Source organism: Bos mutus, chromosome 11 (assembly GCF_027580195.1).
Source record: "Bos mutus isolate GX-2022 chromosome 11, NWIPB_WYAK_1.1, whole genome shotgun sequence".
Lineage (NCBI taxonomy): Eukaryota > Metazoa > Chordata > Mammalia > Artiodactyla > Bovidae > Bos > Bos mutus.
Genome location: NC_091627.1, coordinates 53,653,115 through 53,670,077, shown reverse-complemented (window position 1 = coordinate 53,670,077; position 16,963 = coordinate 53,653,115). Strand labels below are relative to the sequence as shown.

Below are 16,963 nucleotides of genomic sequence, written 5' to 3'. Positions count from 1 at the left end.
CAGGTCTGTTTTTTTTTTTTTTTCATTATTTTTTTCCCATTGATGGTCCTTCTAACATATGAATCTATAACATTGATTGGATCCCTTAGATTTTGTGCTGCCAGAAATATTCTAAACTCTTATGCTTGTTTCTAATTGTATAGTCACTAGAACATTTTTTGAAAGTGACTCTGAGTACACATAAAAACTATGGCTACAAATCAGCCATGAATAACTTTTTTCTCTTATAACCAGGGTGTATCATTTTTTTTTTTATTAACAAATACTAGTCATTTATTGATGTAACAGTAGGAAAAGAAGGAAGAGCATTAGAGTCACAGCCTTAAATTTCTTCTAAATGTTTGAGCTATTTGTTCCACACATCTTATATACTTTTTCAAATAATAAGCACTTGATAGTGTATTTTTGGTAGTCAGGACCTGTAAGGTTATTTGTCTTCCAGATGCTAATAGGACTGTACTGAAGCAGTCTTGTAGTTCTTCGTATTTAGTGCCCTTTTGACATTCAAAGCCATTATACTTTCAATTGGTCTGCTTTTTGGTCCACCTGGCGGATGGAAAACCTTAGCACTTTTGCTGGATAGGCTTTTCAATTTAACCACGTAAGGGTCAGCAGAATGTGAAGGGTAAGGATCAAATGTTCCTGCCTTCATTCCACCAGCCTTTTGCCAGGAGAAGAGGGCTTAAAAGGGTTTCCAACTGTTTCTTTCTTCTCTACTTTTTTAATTGGTGGTAAAGGTTTCTCAGACATGTAAGGATTGGTATCAAAATATTCCCTTGGGTAAAGATTTAATTTGAAAGCTGTCCCTTTAAGTAAACGACGATGTTCTTCATTCTCTTTCTTGTTATTTAGTTTTGCTGCATCATAGAGATCAGAAGAGTGTGAAAACTGCTTACCTATGGTAATATTTGCATAGCCATATCCAGTTCCTTTCTTTCCTGGGTTTGTGTATAAATTCTTTCCAGGTGGCTCATATTTTTCTTTGGGTTTAGACTGAGCACTGAAAAACGGGACTGGTCCCCCTATGGTTCCATAGTAACTTCCTAATCCACAGGGCTTTTTCTCTCCATTACTAGGGAGGAACGCTTTGCTTAGATTTTTCTTGGCTTCTTCCATCATGTACCGTCTCCTCACTTGATTCGGATTGACATAGCTTTCACCTTCAAAAATCCTTACAAAATGGGGGTCAAAACAACCTGCCTGGAGATTGGACATTTCTTTGGATCCCCCGGGTAGAATCTGTCTATTTTTGCTTGCAGATTCATTAAAAGGTCGATTAAACTGTGACACATATTTATCCCCCACAGTGATATATTCCATCTCACTGAAGAGGCCAATCCTCTCCATATCCGTCTTCCCTCCTTCCGCAGGCATGGCTGCTCCCTGTTGGCTGGGTGCTCTATGCTGGTGACTTCAGCGGGTTTCTTAGTGCTACCTCTACAGCAAAATTCTACTCTACACTGATGGCTGCGAGTACCAAGTCGCCTCGGAGAAGGGTACAAAGATCAGAGATCAGATTGTCCCAGCTCCAGTCCAAGCCAAGCTGCAGGAGCGACCAGCGCCACGAAGCAGCCCCCGCGCGAGCTATTCCCGCGCTGGACCTAGCCACGCAGCCGGTCCGCACGCTCGCCTAGCCGCGGAGACCTTCTGTGGCGCGTTGCCCCGGCTACGGGAGAATCCATTCCGAGAATGAATGTTGCGGGAGGCTCGGTGGAGGGTTCGCATACGGATCGAGGAAGACACAAACAGAAAGACGTCAAGAAGATGCGGAGGACCTGCATCCATCATTCGTTAGGACTTTCCAGGGTGTATCATTAAAACACAGATAGAAATCAGGATTTTTCATTAACTATAAGGGGAGAGAAGAAGGACAAGAACAGACATATTGGAGGACATGTTACAGAAGAAGAAAAATCATGAAACAAATACATTGAGATCCAGGCTGTAGTTTGAGATGACCTGAAAGAGAAACAGTTTTAGTTACTGAGATTGTTTATTTGCCTTGGGTAAGCCAAAGAACTGATGCTTTTGAACTGTGCTGTTGGAGAAGACTCTTGAGAGTCCTTTGGACTGCAAGGAGATTCAACCAGTCCATCCTAAAGGAAATCAGTCCTGAATATTCATTGGAAGGACTGCTGTTGAAGCTGAAACTCCAATACTTTGGCCATCTGATGCAAAGAGCTGACTCATTTGAAAAGACCCTGATGCCGGAAAAGATTGAAGGCAGGAAAAGGGGACAACAGAGGAAAACATGGTTGGATGGCATCACCAACTCAATGGACATGAGTTTGGTTAAACTTTGGGAGTTGGTGATGGACAGGGAGGCCTGGCATGCTGCAGTCCATGGGTTTGCAAAGAGTCGGACATGACTGAGTGACTGAACTGAACTAAACTGAAGGACTTTACTAAATAATAAATTCTCAGTTTTTTGGAAGCATCTTTATTCCAATAAAAATGTAGATATTAAATATTTGAAATTTTACTATTTTCATTTTAATGAGCTTCACATATAATTTTATGCATATCACAATCTCCATAAATAACTATTCTAATTTTGAATTATTATCATAAAGTGAAAAAAGATAAGCATATGAATTAAATTTTGAGCACGAAAGCATTTAAGTTACAGGAGACTGGTCAGACTGGAGCATGGACCTAGACCAAGATGAGTCGAAAAGCAATAAATAATCTTTTAAATAAATTACTACATTGCTTAGATCCCTACATTAACAGACAGTTATTTCCATTTGCACACTTTTAAATTTTGCAATCCTCCTCCAAAACAAACTTTGGAAAGATCTCTTTATGTATAATATTCTTATGGACAAAATGAGATAACTGAGAAATTCCTAATTCCCATAAAATCTTGATAGATGATCCAAGACAAAGCTTGTCCTATAAAGATGCCAGTTTGATGAGAACTTCTAATCTTGTCACTCTTCAGGGCCAGCTCCCACAGAGCTATGTTCTAACATCTGATCTATGTTCACTTTCTTTGTTTATATATATATATATTTGCAACAAAGAGTAACAAAGACCAACAGAGAAATAAACAGCAGTCCTGTTAGTAACAAGGCAGTTTTCCATGAAGGATTAGAGTTTTCAAATCTGATAAGATATTCAAAAGATAGATAAAATTGTCCCTTTATTCTTAAAAGAGAAAATAAAATTATCATTTTAGAGTTTGATGAAAAGAAATTGGATCTCAGATCTAATATAGCCCTTACTTAACTCTTATATTTGAACAGACTTCTGGAGCATGAAGCTCAGGAACACATGAGCTCTTCCACATCAAGAGTATTGAACTACAGCAGCCAAATTGTCTTAACAGGATGTTGGTTGAACCTTGAGGTTCAGAATTATCAAACATCAACTCACTAAAACATTACCAGAAAGTCCCATTTGGCCAAGCAAAGATGATCTTATTAGGCCTTTACAGAATCTTAATAGATCTCATAAGGAGAAAGTCAGGGAAGTCATAGTAGTTTTAGACCCTGGGCTGGATGAATTTAAGTCAGGTCTTGCATAGTGAGGAGCTGGCTAGAATTGGGCAAGTTTTGTGATATAATAACTGGATTGGTGAGAATCTTCAGAGAAGCCATGAGTCTTCAGAAAAACCATGATGGATAAACTGCTATTTTTAATAATCAGCTCAATTGTTTTTGGTTCACAGCCTTAACTTCAATTAGCAAGTATTCCCTGGATCAAGTGTGTCTAAGTTCTTTTTGATTTTCCTATGTAGTATTTAACAGAGAATCAGAAAAACATTCTGGTCCCAGAACTGTTAGATTTAGGGATGGTAAGAAATGTTGCTTTCTGTTCTCACACATGTCTATCTCTTCTTCATTTATTTGGCAGTTTGTATTCTAAACAAAACATATTCATATATATGGAATTTAGAAAGATGGTAACAATAACCCGGTGTATGAGACAGCAAAAGAGACACTGATGTATAGAACAGTCTTATGGACTCTGTAGGAGAGGGAGAGGGTGGGAAGATTTGGGAGAATGACATTGAAACATGTAAAATATCATGTAAGAAACGAGTTGCTAGTCCAGGTTCGATGCACGATACTGGATGCTTGGGGCTAGTGCACTGGGACGACCCAGAGGGATGGTATGGGGAGGGAGGAGGGAGGAGGGTTCAGGATGGGGAACACATGTATACCTGTGGCGGATTCATTTTGATATTTGGCAAAACTAATACAATTATGTAAAGTTTAAAAATAAAATAAAATTTAAAAAAATAAAAAAACATATTCAACTTTCTGCTAAGTAATATTATTTTCCTTAAGGTAAACTCATTTTTATCCTATAACTTAAAAAAATAAAGAAAGAAAAAATTACCCTATTTTCCTAATGGAACAGTACACCCAGTGATTGGGAAATCTTCGTATGATATTTGGAGATGGAGAGAAATTTAGTATAAGTTATATATCCTGACCCAATTTAGTGCAAACTTTTTGAACTAAATTAGGACATGAGTTTGAGTGAACTCTGGGAGTTGGTGATGGACAGGGAGGCCTGGCGTGCTGCAGTTCATGGGGTTGCAAAGAGTCGAACACGACTGAGTGTCTGAACTGAACTGAACTGAAGGCACTATTATACTCAATGTTACTACTAGAGATTGTAGTGTGAGAATAGCCTGTAGTAAGTTTATGGTGCTTTTCATTGATATGATTATTGTTACTGTAGTGGTAGTTTTGTTTGTTTTTTTGTGTTTATTTTTTGATAAGAGTGGAGAGAGGGTGATGTTTGGAACCTTGCAAAGATGTCATATATCCAAAGTAATATATTTCTCTAGCTCTCAATGCATGGTATCTAAGTTACCAGAGAGTAGCAAGTCAATTAGTTTTGTATTAGTACATGGCAAGACGACTGTTGTTCACAGGACAAGAACACATTATCCACACTCACAAAAATGTCAAGTTTAGAAACTAATTAATTCTAATAAATACCTGTGATGTATACTTTTATATTTTTATCATCTTCTGTCTAAATGTAGAATTTTCTTTATGCAAAACCACCATTCATATTTCAGAACAAATATTGCTTAATCTTCTTGAAGGAATTCAATTCATACATCCATTAAGGGAATGCTTTTTTGGTCCATGCTTCAGTGGCATTATATGTTGCTTGTTTAAAGAGAACAAACCATTTGTACACACTGAGTTCAATAAATTCTTCTTAACACTTCATCAAATAAAGATAAGAGAAGAGATTTCTGGAAATAAGCTAGGATTATTTTTCATCTTCTCAGCTCCTTGACTACTTTAACTGCTTTGCATAAGTGATAAATGATTTGTAAAGGAGAATTAGACTAATGGTGAAAATTCCTTGCCTTGAAATTGATCATTGGAATTCACCAGCAGCTGTGGTTAGGTGAAACCATTACTTTTGAAATATCTTATTCTGTGTAAAAGAGTTATATAGAAATTTATTCTTTTTAAACATATAATTATTAAAATAGCATAATATTTCATATATATATATATATATAATATTTCCATAAACATTTAAAGGGATTCCCAGATGGCTCAGTTGGTAAAGAATCCAACTGCAATGCAGGGGACCCTGGTTCAATTCCTGGGTCAGGAATACATTTAAAAGCATAACTATCTCAATTTTTATTCAAACTTAGGTTCAAATATTAGAGGTGTTGTAGGTTATTGCATAGATTATCAAGTTTCATGGAACTGCATGCAAGACCAAAAAAAAAGGAGTATTTCTTTTCAGGCATTTTCTTCTTTTGAATAATTGAACTCCTGAATATTGAGTGGGAAATTTGCTTTCTAACTTCATGATTCATTTACACATAAACCTTTGTGAGTGGCTTCATCTAAAAGATAGCAGAATGCTTGAAATGACAAAAAATAGCACCTCCAAAATGAGTTGTATTCAACAACAAAGTCATCAGTCACAGCATGGTTTTAAAATAGTTTCAAAATATTATTGAAAAAAGCATATAAAAAGATGTGAACTAGTCAAAATTTTGAAACTTTACAAGCATGATATTAGGCCATGTTTATATGTCTTTAGTGAAAATGAGGTACAACTTTCATTTCTCTCATTTTAGCTGTAACTTTCTTAGTAAGCATTACATCCATACTGCAGTAGAGTCATTATAGCTATTTACATACTGAAATATTTTATCTCTGGGAAAATATGGGATATCTCTTGCATCTATGATCTCTGGGCCATCAGAATTATATATTAGAAAAAGAATCAAGATCTGTGATAGAAATGGAACTAAGATAAAATTATCAATGAATTGAATTAACTTGCTATAAAAATGATTTTCTAATGTTCTCCGACTCCATTATGGAAGAGCTAAAGGTTTAAACTGAAATTGTTAATTAATAGGTAACTGTAAACTCTTTTTCTAAATTTAATACTATGGGACTGAAAGTTCAGAGGAACGTCTTGATTTACAGAGCAAAGATATTGTAAGAAGGAATTTGGATAAGCAAGATGTAGGAAAAAGTCTCTCGAGTTGTGTAGCTTCCACTAATAATTCTGTGATATCATTGGTAAAATATAACATTAAAGTAATTTCAGTTACTAGTTGAGCCTTAACTCACATCTTAAACCAGCTGGTGTTTCTGAACTCTAGACCAGGTACATTTTACAAAAATGTAGGGGATGGCAAATAAGGAGTATCCTTGGTGTACCTTCTCCTGTCTAATCCTTGTTAATCTTAGATTTTTCAAGATCGACATAGAGTGGAGGAAAAATCATTTTCTCCAAAATGAGAAGAGGCTTCTCCCAGTTATCTTTAAAAGGTGAGAGAGATGAGAGAGAGAGAAAGAGAGAAAGAGCAAAAGCAGGAGTAGAAGTAGTCCTTCCCCAAATGTGAAGCAGAAGCTCACTCTAATTACCAGGGGAGTTCACATGGGAAGAAGTAGGTCCAAGTGTACACCATCTCTTCTGTACACTACCAGGAACTTAGTCCCCTTGTTGTACATAATAAAAAGTCCCAGTTTCTGTTATGGGTGTCTATTCAAATATCTTTAACCTGACCAGTTAATTTGGTAGGAGGAGGAATTGGTGAAATTTCTCCTAGCAATAGAGATTGTCAGTTCCATCCATATTAGAGATGGCCTTATACACTTGTAGAATTCCCTCTTGCCCATTAGGACTATGTGCTTTCCCACTCACCAGCTGGCTGGCACCAGTCTTGGGACCTCTCAGGCCAAGTGGATGTCCTTACAAGGTCCCAGTCCCACCAAACAGTGAGCAGGTACTAGCTGAGGTCTCCCCTGCCCCTCTAACCATCTTCTTAGGGATCTTGAACCAACCACTAAAAGCCAGCTACTTTCACACAAAGCAGTTCCTGACAGCCAACTGTGTCAGGGGCCAGTCTTGCCTCAGTTCAGGTCAGTCACTCAGTCGTGTTCGACTCTTTGCAACTCCATGAACTGCAGCATGCCAGGCCTATCTGTCCATCACCAACTCCCGGAGTTCACTCAAACTCCATTTAGTTGGTGATGCCATCCAGCCATCTCATGCTCGGTCATCCCCTTCTCCTCCTGCCCCCAATCCCCCCCAGCATCAGAGTCTTTTCCAATGAGTCAACCCTTCGCATGAGGTGGCCAAAGTACTGGAGTTTCAGCTTTAGCATCCTTCCTTCCAAAGAACACCCAGGACTGATCTCCTTTAGAATGGACAGGTTGGATGTCCTTGCAGTCCAAGGGACTCTCAAGAGTCTTCTCCAACACCACAGTTCAAAAGCATCAATTCTTTGATGCTCAGCTTTCTTCACAGTCCAACTCTACATCCATACGTGACTGCTGGAAAAACCATAGCCTTGACTAGATGGACCTTTACTAGTGCACAAATAGTAGTCAGCCCTACTACAACACAGTGGCACATACAGGCTACATAGGGAGTACCTCTAAAGCAATACCTCTGGTGATCAATCAGGAATGTGCTGCTGAGCCTGATTTAAACACTCTTACATAAGGCAACCTCTGTAAAGCCAGGAAATATAACTGTCTTACCTAATATATAGAAATAAAGACACAATAAGCAAGATGAGGTAGTATAGAAATATGTTACAAATAACGAGATAAAATAAACCCCACCATAAGAATTAAACATAATGAAGGTAAGCAATATACCAATAAAGAATTCAATCAAATAATCATCAAGATGCCCAAGAAACATGGGAGAAGAGTACAAAAACACCAAAAGAGGTTTAACAGTGAGTTGAAATGTATAAAGGAGAATGAAACATAGCTGAAAAATATGACAATTAAAATACAAATACAGTAAAAGGAATCAACAGTACATTAGATGAGTAGTTCCCTGGTGGATCAGTGGTTAAGAATATGCCTTCCAATGAAGGTGACATGGATTTGATCCCTGGTTCAGAAAGATTCTACATACTTCAGGGCAACTACACCTGTGCACCACAACCAAGTCTGTGTACCCTAGAGTCTGTGCTCCACAACAAGAGAAACCACCACAATGTGAGTCCCGTACACTGCAACTAGAGAGCTGCCCCACTCCATGCTACTAGAGAAAGCCCATGTGCAGCAAGGAAGACCCAATACAGAAAAAAAAAAAAAAAAAGCATAATAAAATAAATAAATTTTTGAAAACCGGTAGATTAGATGATACAGAGGAATGGATCAGTGAACTGTAAGCCAGAGTAATGGAAATCTATCCAGGCAAAAGAGTTTTAAAACAACTTTAAAAATGAGAAATTTCCTGGACAACATAAAGCATGATAACATTTGCGTTATGGGTGGGAGTTTCTCAGGAGGAAAAAAGACACATTACTTGAATACATGATAGCTGAAATTTTCATAACTCAGTAAAGGAAACAGGCATGGAATACTGGAAGCACAGAGTCTCAAATATAATCAACCCAAAGAAGTCCACACCAAAACATATTGTAACCAAGAAAAAATCAATAAATAAAAAGATATTTTAAAATAGCAAAGGAATAGTAATTAGTTACATACAAGATAATTCCATTAGCTTATAAAACAACTTCTCAGTGGAAGCACCACAAGCAAGAAGGAACGGGAAAATAAATTTAAAAATGAGAAGAAAAATATATAGCTAAGATTATTCTACCCAGTAATACTCTCATTTAGATTTGAAGGAGAGATAAAGAGATTTGCAAACAGGTCGTCAGTACCGCTTCAAGCTTTATAATGAATGTTAAGGGGAAATCCCTAAACAGAAATAGAAATATAAAAATTACAGAGGAAAAATCTCAATAGTAAAGGTAAAAATGCAGTAAAGTTAGTGGAAGTGGATCAAAAACTTACAAAGCTAGTAGGATTGTTAAAAGATAAAATTTTAAAAAAAATCATCTTTACCCATAACAGGTATTTAAAGGATATACAAAACAAAAAGATTCAACATGTAGCATCAAAACTATTAAAAATGTGGAAGGACTACAATACAGAGTTGTTACAATGAATTCAAACTTAAAATATCAACTTAAAACAACCATTGTTGTTGTTGTTGCTGTTTAGTTTCTAAGTAATTTCTGACCTTTTATGACCCCATGGAATGCATCATGCTAGCTTCCCTCTCTTTCACTATCTCTCAAAGTTTGCCCAAACCCATGTCCATTGAGAGAGCGATGTCATCCTACCATAATGCTTTGTCACCCCTTTCTCTGTGTACCCTCAATCTTTCCCAGTATCAGGATCTTTTCCAATGAGTCAGCTAAACACATCAAGTGGCCAAAGTATTGACACTTCAGCTTTAGCATGAGTCCTTCCAATGAACATTCAAGTTTGATTTCCTTTAGGATTGACTGGTTTGATCTTGCTGTTCAAGGGACTTTCAAGAGTCTTCTCCAGCACCACAGTTCGAAAGCATCAATTTTTTGGCACTCAGGCTCATTTATGATCCAGGTATCACATCAGTACATGACTACAGGAAAAACCATACCTTTGACGATATGGACCTTTGTTGGCAAAATGATGTCTCTGCTTTTTAATATGTTGTCTAGGTTAGTCATAGCTTTTCTTCCAAGGAGCAAATATTTCTTAATTTTTTGGCTGTAGTCACCATCTGCAGTGATTTGGGGGCCTAATAAAAGAAAATTTGTCACTGTTTCCACTTTTATCCCATCTATCTGCCATGAAGTAATGTGACCATATGCCATGGTCTTAGTTTTTTTTTATGATGAGTTTTAAACCAGATTTTGACTCTCTTCTTTCACCTTCATCAAGAGGCTCTTTAGTTCCTCTTTGCTTTCCGCCATTAGAGTGGTATCAGCTGCATATCTGTGGTTGTTGAAACCTCTCCTGGCAATCTTGATTCCAGCTTGGAATTCATCCAGCCCAGCATTTCACATGATGTTCTCTGCATATAAGTTAAATAAGCAAGGAACCTTGACATATTCCTTTCCCAACCTGAACCAGTCTGTTGCTCCAGGTCCAGTTCTAACTCTTACTTCTTGACCTACACACAGGTTTCTCAGGAGACAGGTAAGGTGTCAATTTTTCCATTTCTTTAAGTATTTTCCACATTTTATTGTGATTCACACAGTCAAAGGCTTTAGCATAATCAATAAAGCATATGTAGATTTTTTTTCCTGGAATTCCTTTGCTTTCTCTATGATCTAAAAGATGTTGGCCATTTGATCTCTGGTTCCTCTGCCTTTTCTAAATCCAGCTTGCACATCTGAAAGTTCTTGATTCACAAACTGATGAAGACTAGCTTGAAGGACTTTCAACATTACTTTGGTAGTATGTGAAATGAACACAATTATATCATAGGTTGAACATTCTTTGGCATTAACTTTCTTTGGGATTGGGATGAAAACTGACATTTTCTAGTTATAGGAGATAGATAAATCATATGTATATCTATATGTATGTCTACCTCATGATAACCATAAACCAAAATCTGTAATAGATATACACAAAAGGAAGAGAAAGAAATATAAACAACATTTCAACTAATCATGAAATCACAAAAGAGAGCAAAAGAAGAAAGAGGAAAGCAAAGAACCACAAAAGTAATTTCAAAGAAAGTGACAAAATGGCAATAATACATACCTATCAATAAACACTGTAAATTAAAATGTATAAATAAACACTACTATCCAAATGTATAGTGACTGAATGGATTAAAAAAATAATATCCGTATACATGCTGCCTACAAGAGATTCATTTCAGATCTAGACACACACACACACACACACTGGAAAGAAGTTGATAGAAAAAAGTATTCCATGCAAATAAAAAGAAAGCAGGGGTAGCAGTATTTATATCAGACTGAATAGACTTTAAACAAAGATTGTAACATGAGACAAACAGGGACTTTACATAATAATAGAGAAACTGATCCAAGAAGCCAGAACAATTGTAAAAATGTCATCCCTCAACAAGGAACTCTTGAATACATCATGCAAATATTAACAAATAAAGGCAGTAACTTACAGTAACACAATAATAGTAGGAGACTTTAACAGTTCATTTATATAAATGGACAGATCATAAAGACAAAAAAATCAAGAACACAATGATATTAAATGATTAATTAGACCAAATGGAGATAGATATAGAATAGGGAATATTCTCTAGGGTAGATCACATGCCCAGTCAAAAAACAAGTCTCAATAAATTTAAGAATATTGAAATCATATCAACCATATCTTCTGACAGTGATGTTATAAGAGTAGAAATCAACTATAAGAAAAAAAGCTGCAAAACACACAAACACATAGAAGCTAAGCAATATGTTATCAAACAACCAATGGGTCACCAAAGAGATCAAAGAAGAAATAAAAAAACTTCCTTGACAAAAGTGAAAATTGAAGCACCATAATGCAAGATCTATGGGATATGGGGAAAGAAATTTTAAGATGAAAGTTTAGGTCTATACAAGCCTATCTCAATAAAAAAGAAAAATATCATGAAAACTACCTAAACCAGCAACTAAAGAAACTGGAAAAAGAAGAAAAAACAATACCCACAGTTAGTATGTGAAAAGAAAAAAAAAAGTAGAAAAAAAAATGAAAATAAAAGCTACATCTTTAAAAAGATAAAATACTTAAAACTCATCAAGAAAAAAGAGAGCTGAAAAAAATAACATTACAAATTAAAAAAGAAAAGAACCAAACTAAGAACATAGACATACAAAGAATTATGATTCCTATAGGCATCCACTAATAAAATGAATAAATTAGAAGAAATGGATATGTTTCTAGACATGTAACATATCTCAAAATTACATTAGAAAGATATAGACTATATAAACAGATTAATTACCACCAATAAAACCGAATCTGTAGTAAAACAAAGAAAAAAAGATCCTGACCAATGAAAGTCTGTCATCAGAAAACCTCACAGTTGAATTTTATGACACATTTAAAGAAATTATTTTACAGAGTGAAGTAAGCCAGAAAGAAGAACACCAATACAGTATACTAACGCATATATATGGAATTTAGAAACATGGTAACAATAACCCTGTATACGAGACAGCAAAAGAGACACTGATGTATAGAACAGTCTTTTGGACTCTGTGGGAGAGAGAGAGGGTGGGATGATTTGGGATAATGGCATTAAAACATGTATAATATCATATATGAAACGAGTCGCCAGTCCAGGTTCGATGCACGATACTGGATGCTTGGGGCTGGTGCACTGGGACGACCCAGAGGGATGGTATGGGGAGGGAGGAGGGAGGAGGGTTCAGGATGGGGAACACATGTATACCTGTGGTGGACTTATTTTGATTTATGGCAAAACCAATACAATATTGTAAAGTTAAAGAAGTTACCACATATTCTCAAAGTATTTCAAAACACTGAACACAAAGGAATACTTCTGAACTATTCCTGTGAGGTTGGCATCACTCTCAGACCAAGACCAGATGAAAAACTCAAGAAAAAAGGAAAATTAAAGTTCAGTATCACTGATGAACATAGATGCACAATTATGCAAAAAAACTGGATTCAACAATGTATTCACATTAACAGGATCACATGCCATGATTGTGCCATTTATTCCATGGATATAAGAGTGATTCAACATATCCAAATCAAATGTGACAGGTCACATTAACAAATTGAAGAATATGAAGAATAAAAATTATATGATCATCTCAGTAGATGCATTGGTGATTATTTTTTAATACATAGAAATATGGAATCACTATGCTGTGCACCTGGGACTAACATACTGCTGGGTCAATTATAATTCAATGAAAATTATTTTTTACAATATTTATAACCATATTCCAAGACTACAAAATTTAACATATTTTCAGCAAATTTAAAATAGAAAAATTAAACATTATTTTACATATAGTTTCCCCAGTTATTTTATTCTAAAATATATAAATAATATGTTAAAAGTCAAAATATAAATTATTATTAATGTGCATACAATTTTCAAATAACTTATTTAAATAAAAGTGAATTTTGAATTCATTTTTTAAAGGTTAAGTCTTATTAGATATTTTCATAAAACTAAAATATCCACCTGTGGACTTTTAGTGTATTATACTAAGTAAAATTAATCAGAAGAAGATAAGAATATGCTATGATCTCACGTATATGTAGAATCTGAAAAACAGAACTAAAATATTGCAAAATATAAACCTCACAGATACAGAGATCAGACTGATAGATGCCAAAGTCAGGAGTTTGGGGATTAATTAAATGAGTGAATGTGCTCACAAGGTACAAATTTTGAGTTAAAAAACAAGTTTTCGAAATGCAGTACACAACGTTGTGACTGTAGTTAATAATACTGTATTGTATATTTGAAAGTTACTAATAAGGAGAAGGAAATGGCAACCCACTCCAGTGTTCTTGCCTGGAGAATCTCAGGGACGGGGGAGCTTGGTAGGCTGCCATCTATGGGGTCTCACAGAGTCAGACATGATTGAAGTAACTTAGCAGCAGCAGCATGCAATAGACTAAGTAGATCTCAAAAAAAAATATTTTGTAACTATGCATGGCAATGCATGCTAAGTAGACTTACTGGTGTGATCATTTTGCACCAATATTGAATCATTACATTGTGCACCTTAAATATAATGTATGTGTGTATGTGTTAAACTGCTTCTGTCGTGTCCAACTCTTTGTGACCCCATGGACTGTAGCCTGCCAGGCTCCTCTGTCCATGGGATTCTCCAGGCAAGAATACTGGAGTCAGTTGCCGTTTCCACCTCCAGGGGATCTTCCCAACCCAGAGACTGAACCCACGTCTCCTGGCTCATGCATCGCAGGCAGATTCTTTATCCCTGAGCCACCAGGGAAGCATTATATGTCAGCTATATCTCAATTTAAAATTTTTTCACAAAGAAAGAGAGTAATGTAAATGTCAGTTGTTTTCTATATTTTGTTTAGCTGGCATTTTTAGAATAGAATTTATGTGAAACTTTTAGTGAAAACATTTTACTCACTTTTGCTTAGCATCCTTTTTTGGCTCATTCAATTTCCAGTAAAATGCAACATAAAAAATATATCATTTTAAATGTGGCTATTGCAAGCACTGTGGTGGTTCAGTGGTAAAGAATCCACCTGGAATGCAGAGGACACAGAAGATTCGAGTTCAATCACTGTGTTGTGAAAATTCCCTGGAGGAGGGCATGACAATTCACTGAAGTATTCTTGCCTGGAGAATCCCATGGACAGAGGAGCCTGGTGGGCTACAATCCATAACATCGCAAAGAATCGGACACACCTGACGTGACTGAGCATGCATATTGCACACACATGATATAATTTTCCTTAAATCACTTGTGAAAACTGCATCAATTGTGCATCCATTCATAAGGAAAACCAAACATCAGCCCCACACTATACACGGTAAACTATTTACAAAAGGAGATACATCAAGTACCAAATTCCTCAAAAACAGAAGACTTAAAACAGCTCCACACGGTGCCAGGACATCCTAACTATTGGTAAACTAGTTCATATCCAAAGGGCAAAGCCTAGAGGTATAGAACAATATTCAAATAGATGCAAAGAAAATGCTGCCAGTAGAGTCTTCTAAGGTCTATCAAGATGAAAATTTTCTAAGTAGATCAATGAAAATAGAACTAGTACCTTATGTTATAAGGAAACTGAACACTGAGTTAAATTGTCAATATGCAAATATACATATTAGAGCCTCAAAATAGTAATAGGTTCTATAAGTGAGAGTTGATGAATAGGGAGGAAAGAAAGTTTTCGTTTACTTATTTTTTCACCTGAGTATGTATTTTATGCAGATTTTTTTCCCTTCATAAATTGTGAAACTTGTGGTGGTTCAAGAATAAGAACTAACAGATTCAAAAATCAAACGTTTTTCTTTCCTCTCAATGTGTGCATGCTTGAGCATGCTAAGTTGCGTCAGACTCTTTGTGACCTCATGGACTGTAGCCCACCCGGCTCCTCTGTTCATAGAATTTTCCAGGCAGGAATACTGGAGTGGGTTACCACATCTTACTCCAGGGGATCTTTCCAACCCAGAGATTGTACCCATATCTCCTGCATTAGCAGGCAGATTCTTCCTCACTGTGCCACCTGAAACACCCCCTTTCCAAATACTTTGGAAAGAGAGCAATCCAAAGCTATGTGTCTCCCTGTGTCCTAAGGGAATCTGGTGTGAGTTTTGGCAAGTTTGAAGAAGATAAGAAATGACCATCTAGACCTCAGTTACCTGGAATCCAAATGTATGAAATGTTATCTCAGTGAAGTGTTATGAGAACAGTTACTGCCTGCCTCGGTCTCCATGGTAATGATGACAGAGAAAAAGGATCTCTTATGTAACTGGAAACCAAAGAAGAATGAGATTTCTAGGTTAATATTCCATCAATCAGAATTGACTTTGTAAGAAAAATAAATGCTGGAGAATAGGTGGATTATAAAAATTAAGATTTATGGCATTTAGCTAGCATACTCTTTCACAAAAATTTTTCTATGCTGCCCTAAAATATATCTGCTCCTTTTTACACTGTAGCTTGGCAAGGAACTCGAAATTCTCATTGTCAGATATTTATTCAGTTTATTTTATATTTGGAGCCTCTGAAAATCTGCATTAGGTATTATCTTCCCTTTACTTGTTAGCATGAAGTACATTGTCAGAAAAATTATCAATAACCAATTAATGCATTGAGATAAAGTGAATTTCAATGTGAATTTAAATCAAAGTTCAGTTTCTAACATGACAGTTAATCAGGTAGATACTTGTTACTGGGCAAGAGAAGATAAAGAGTAGGTCCAGGTAATAATGTCCTACCAGGAAAAAGGCTTCTTGGTAGGTATCAAGGTACCTACCTCAAGGCAGCTTGAGGCTCAAGGTAGCTTGAGGCCCAAGGTACATGATGTGGGCCTATTAGGAAGGAAGGGCTGCATATAGGTGTGCTAAAGGAGATTCATCTCAACACACAGTATAATAAAAGGAGAGAGCTGAAGATGAATTACCCACCAAGTGGATGTACTAATTGATTTATACTGATTTGAGGCTTTCCAGGTGGCTCAGTGGTAAAGAATCCATCTGTCAATGCAGGAGACACAAGAGAGGCAGGTTCTATCCCTGGGTCAGGATGATTTAGCCACTGAGCATGCACACACAAGCACACACACATTTTTTGAATTCATAATTTGTCCCCCCTCAAAGAAGGAAGCAGCTATCTATAGCAAATACAACTATTTCTTTTATAAAATCTCCATTTTATTCTGACTTGAATTTGAGTCTGATAAATATCACCTCGATTCCTTTGATCTTGAAAATAATGTAAATTATATAATATTGAGAATACTCTGCAGCAGAATTCTACAGCCTCAAGACTCTTTGAAGGGAAAGCAATAGGAATGTAAGGCTTCCAACACTACCCCAATTCCTGCCCTTGATTTCGACAGATATTTACATTTTCAACAAAGAAAAAAGAGAGAGGTTATAGGAAATTTGAAATGATTAAAGTACTAGTGCTGTTTATTTGGGTTTCCCAGGTAGCTGAAATGATAAAGAATCTGCCTGCAATTTG

At 36.2% G+C, this 16,963-nt stretch overlaps 1 pseudogene; it reads right to left on the bottom strand.

The window, feature by feature from the left end:
* Window positions 1–243: 243 nt before the first annotated feature.
* LOC138989980 (cilia-and flagella-associated protein 96 pseudogene) lies at window positions 244–1,707 on the bottom strand (annotated as a pseudogene).
* Between the last annotated feature and the right edge of the window lie 15,256 nt (window positions 1,708–16,963).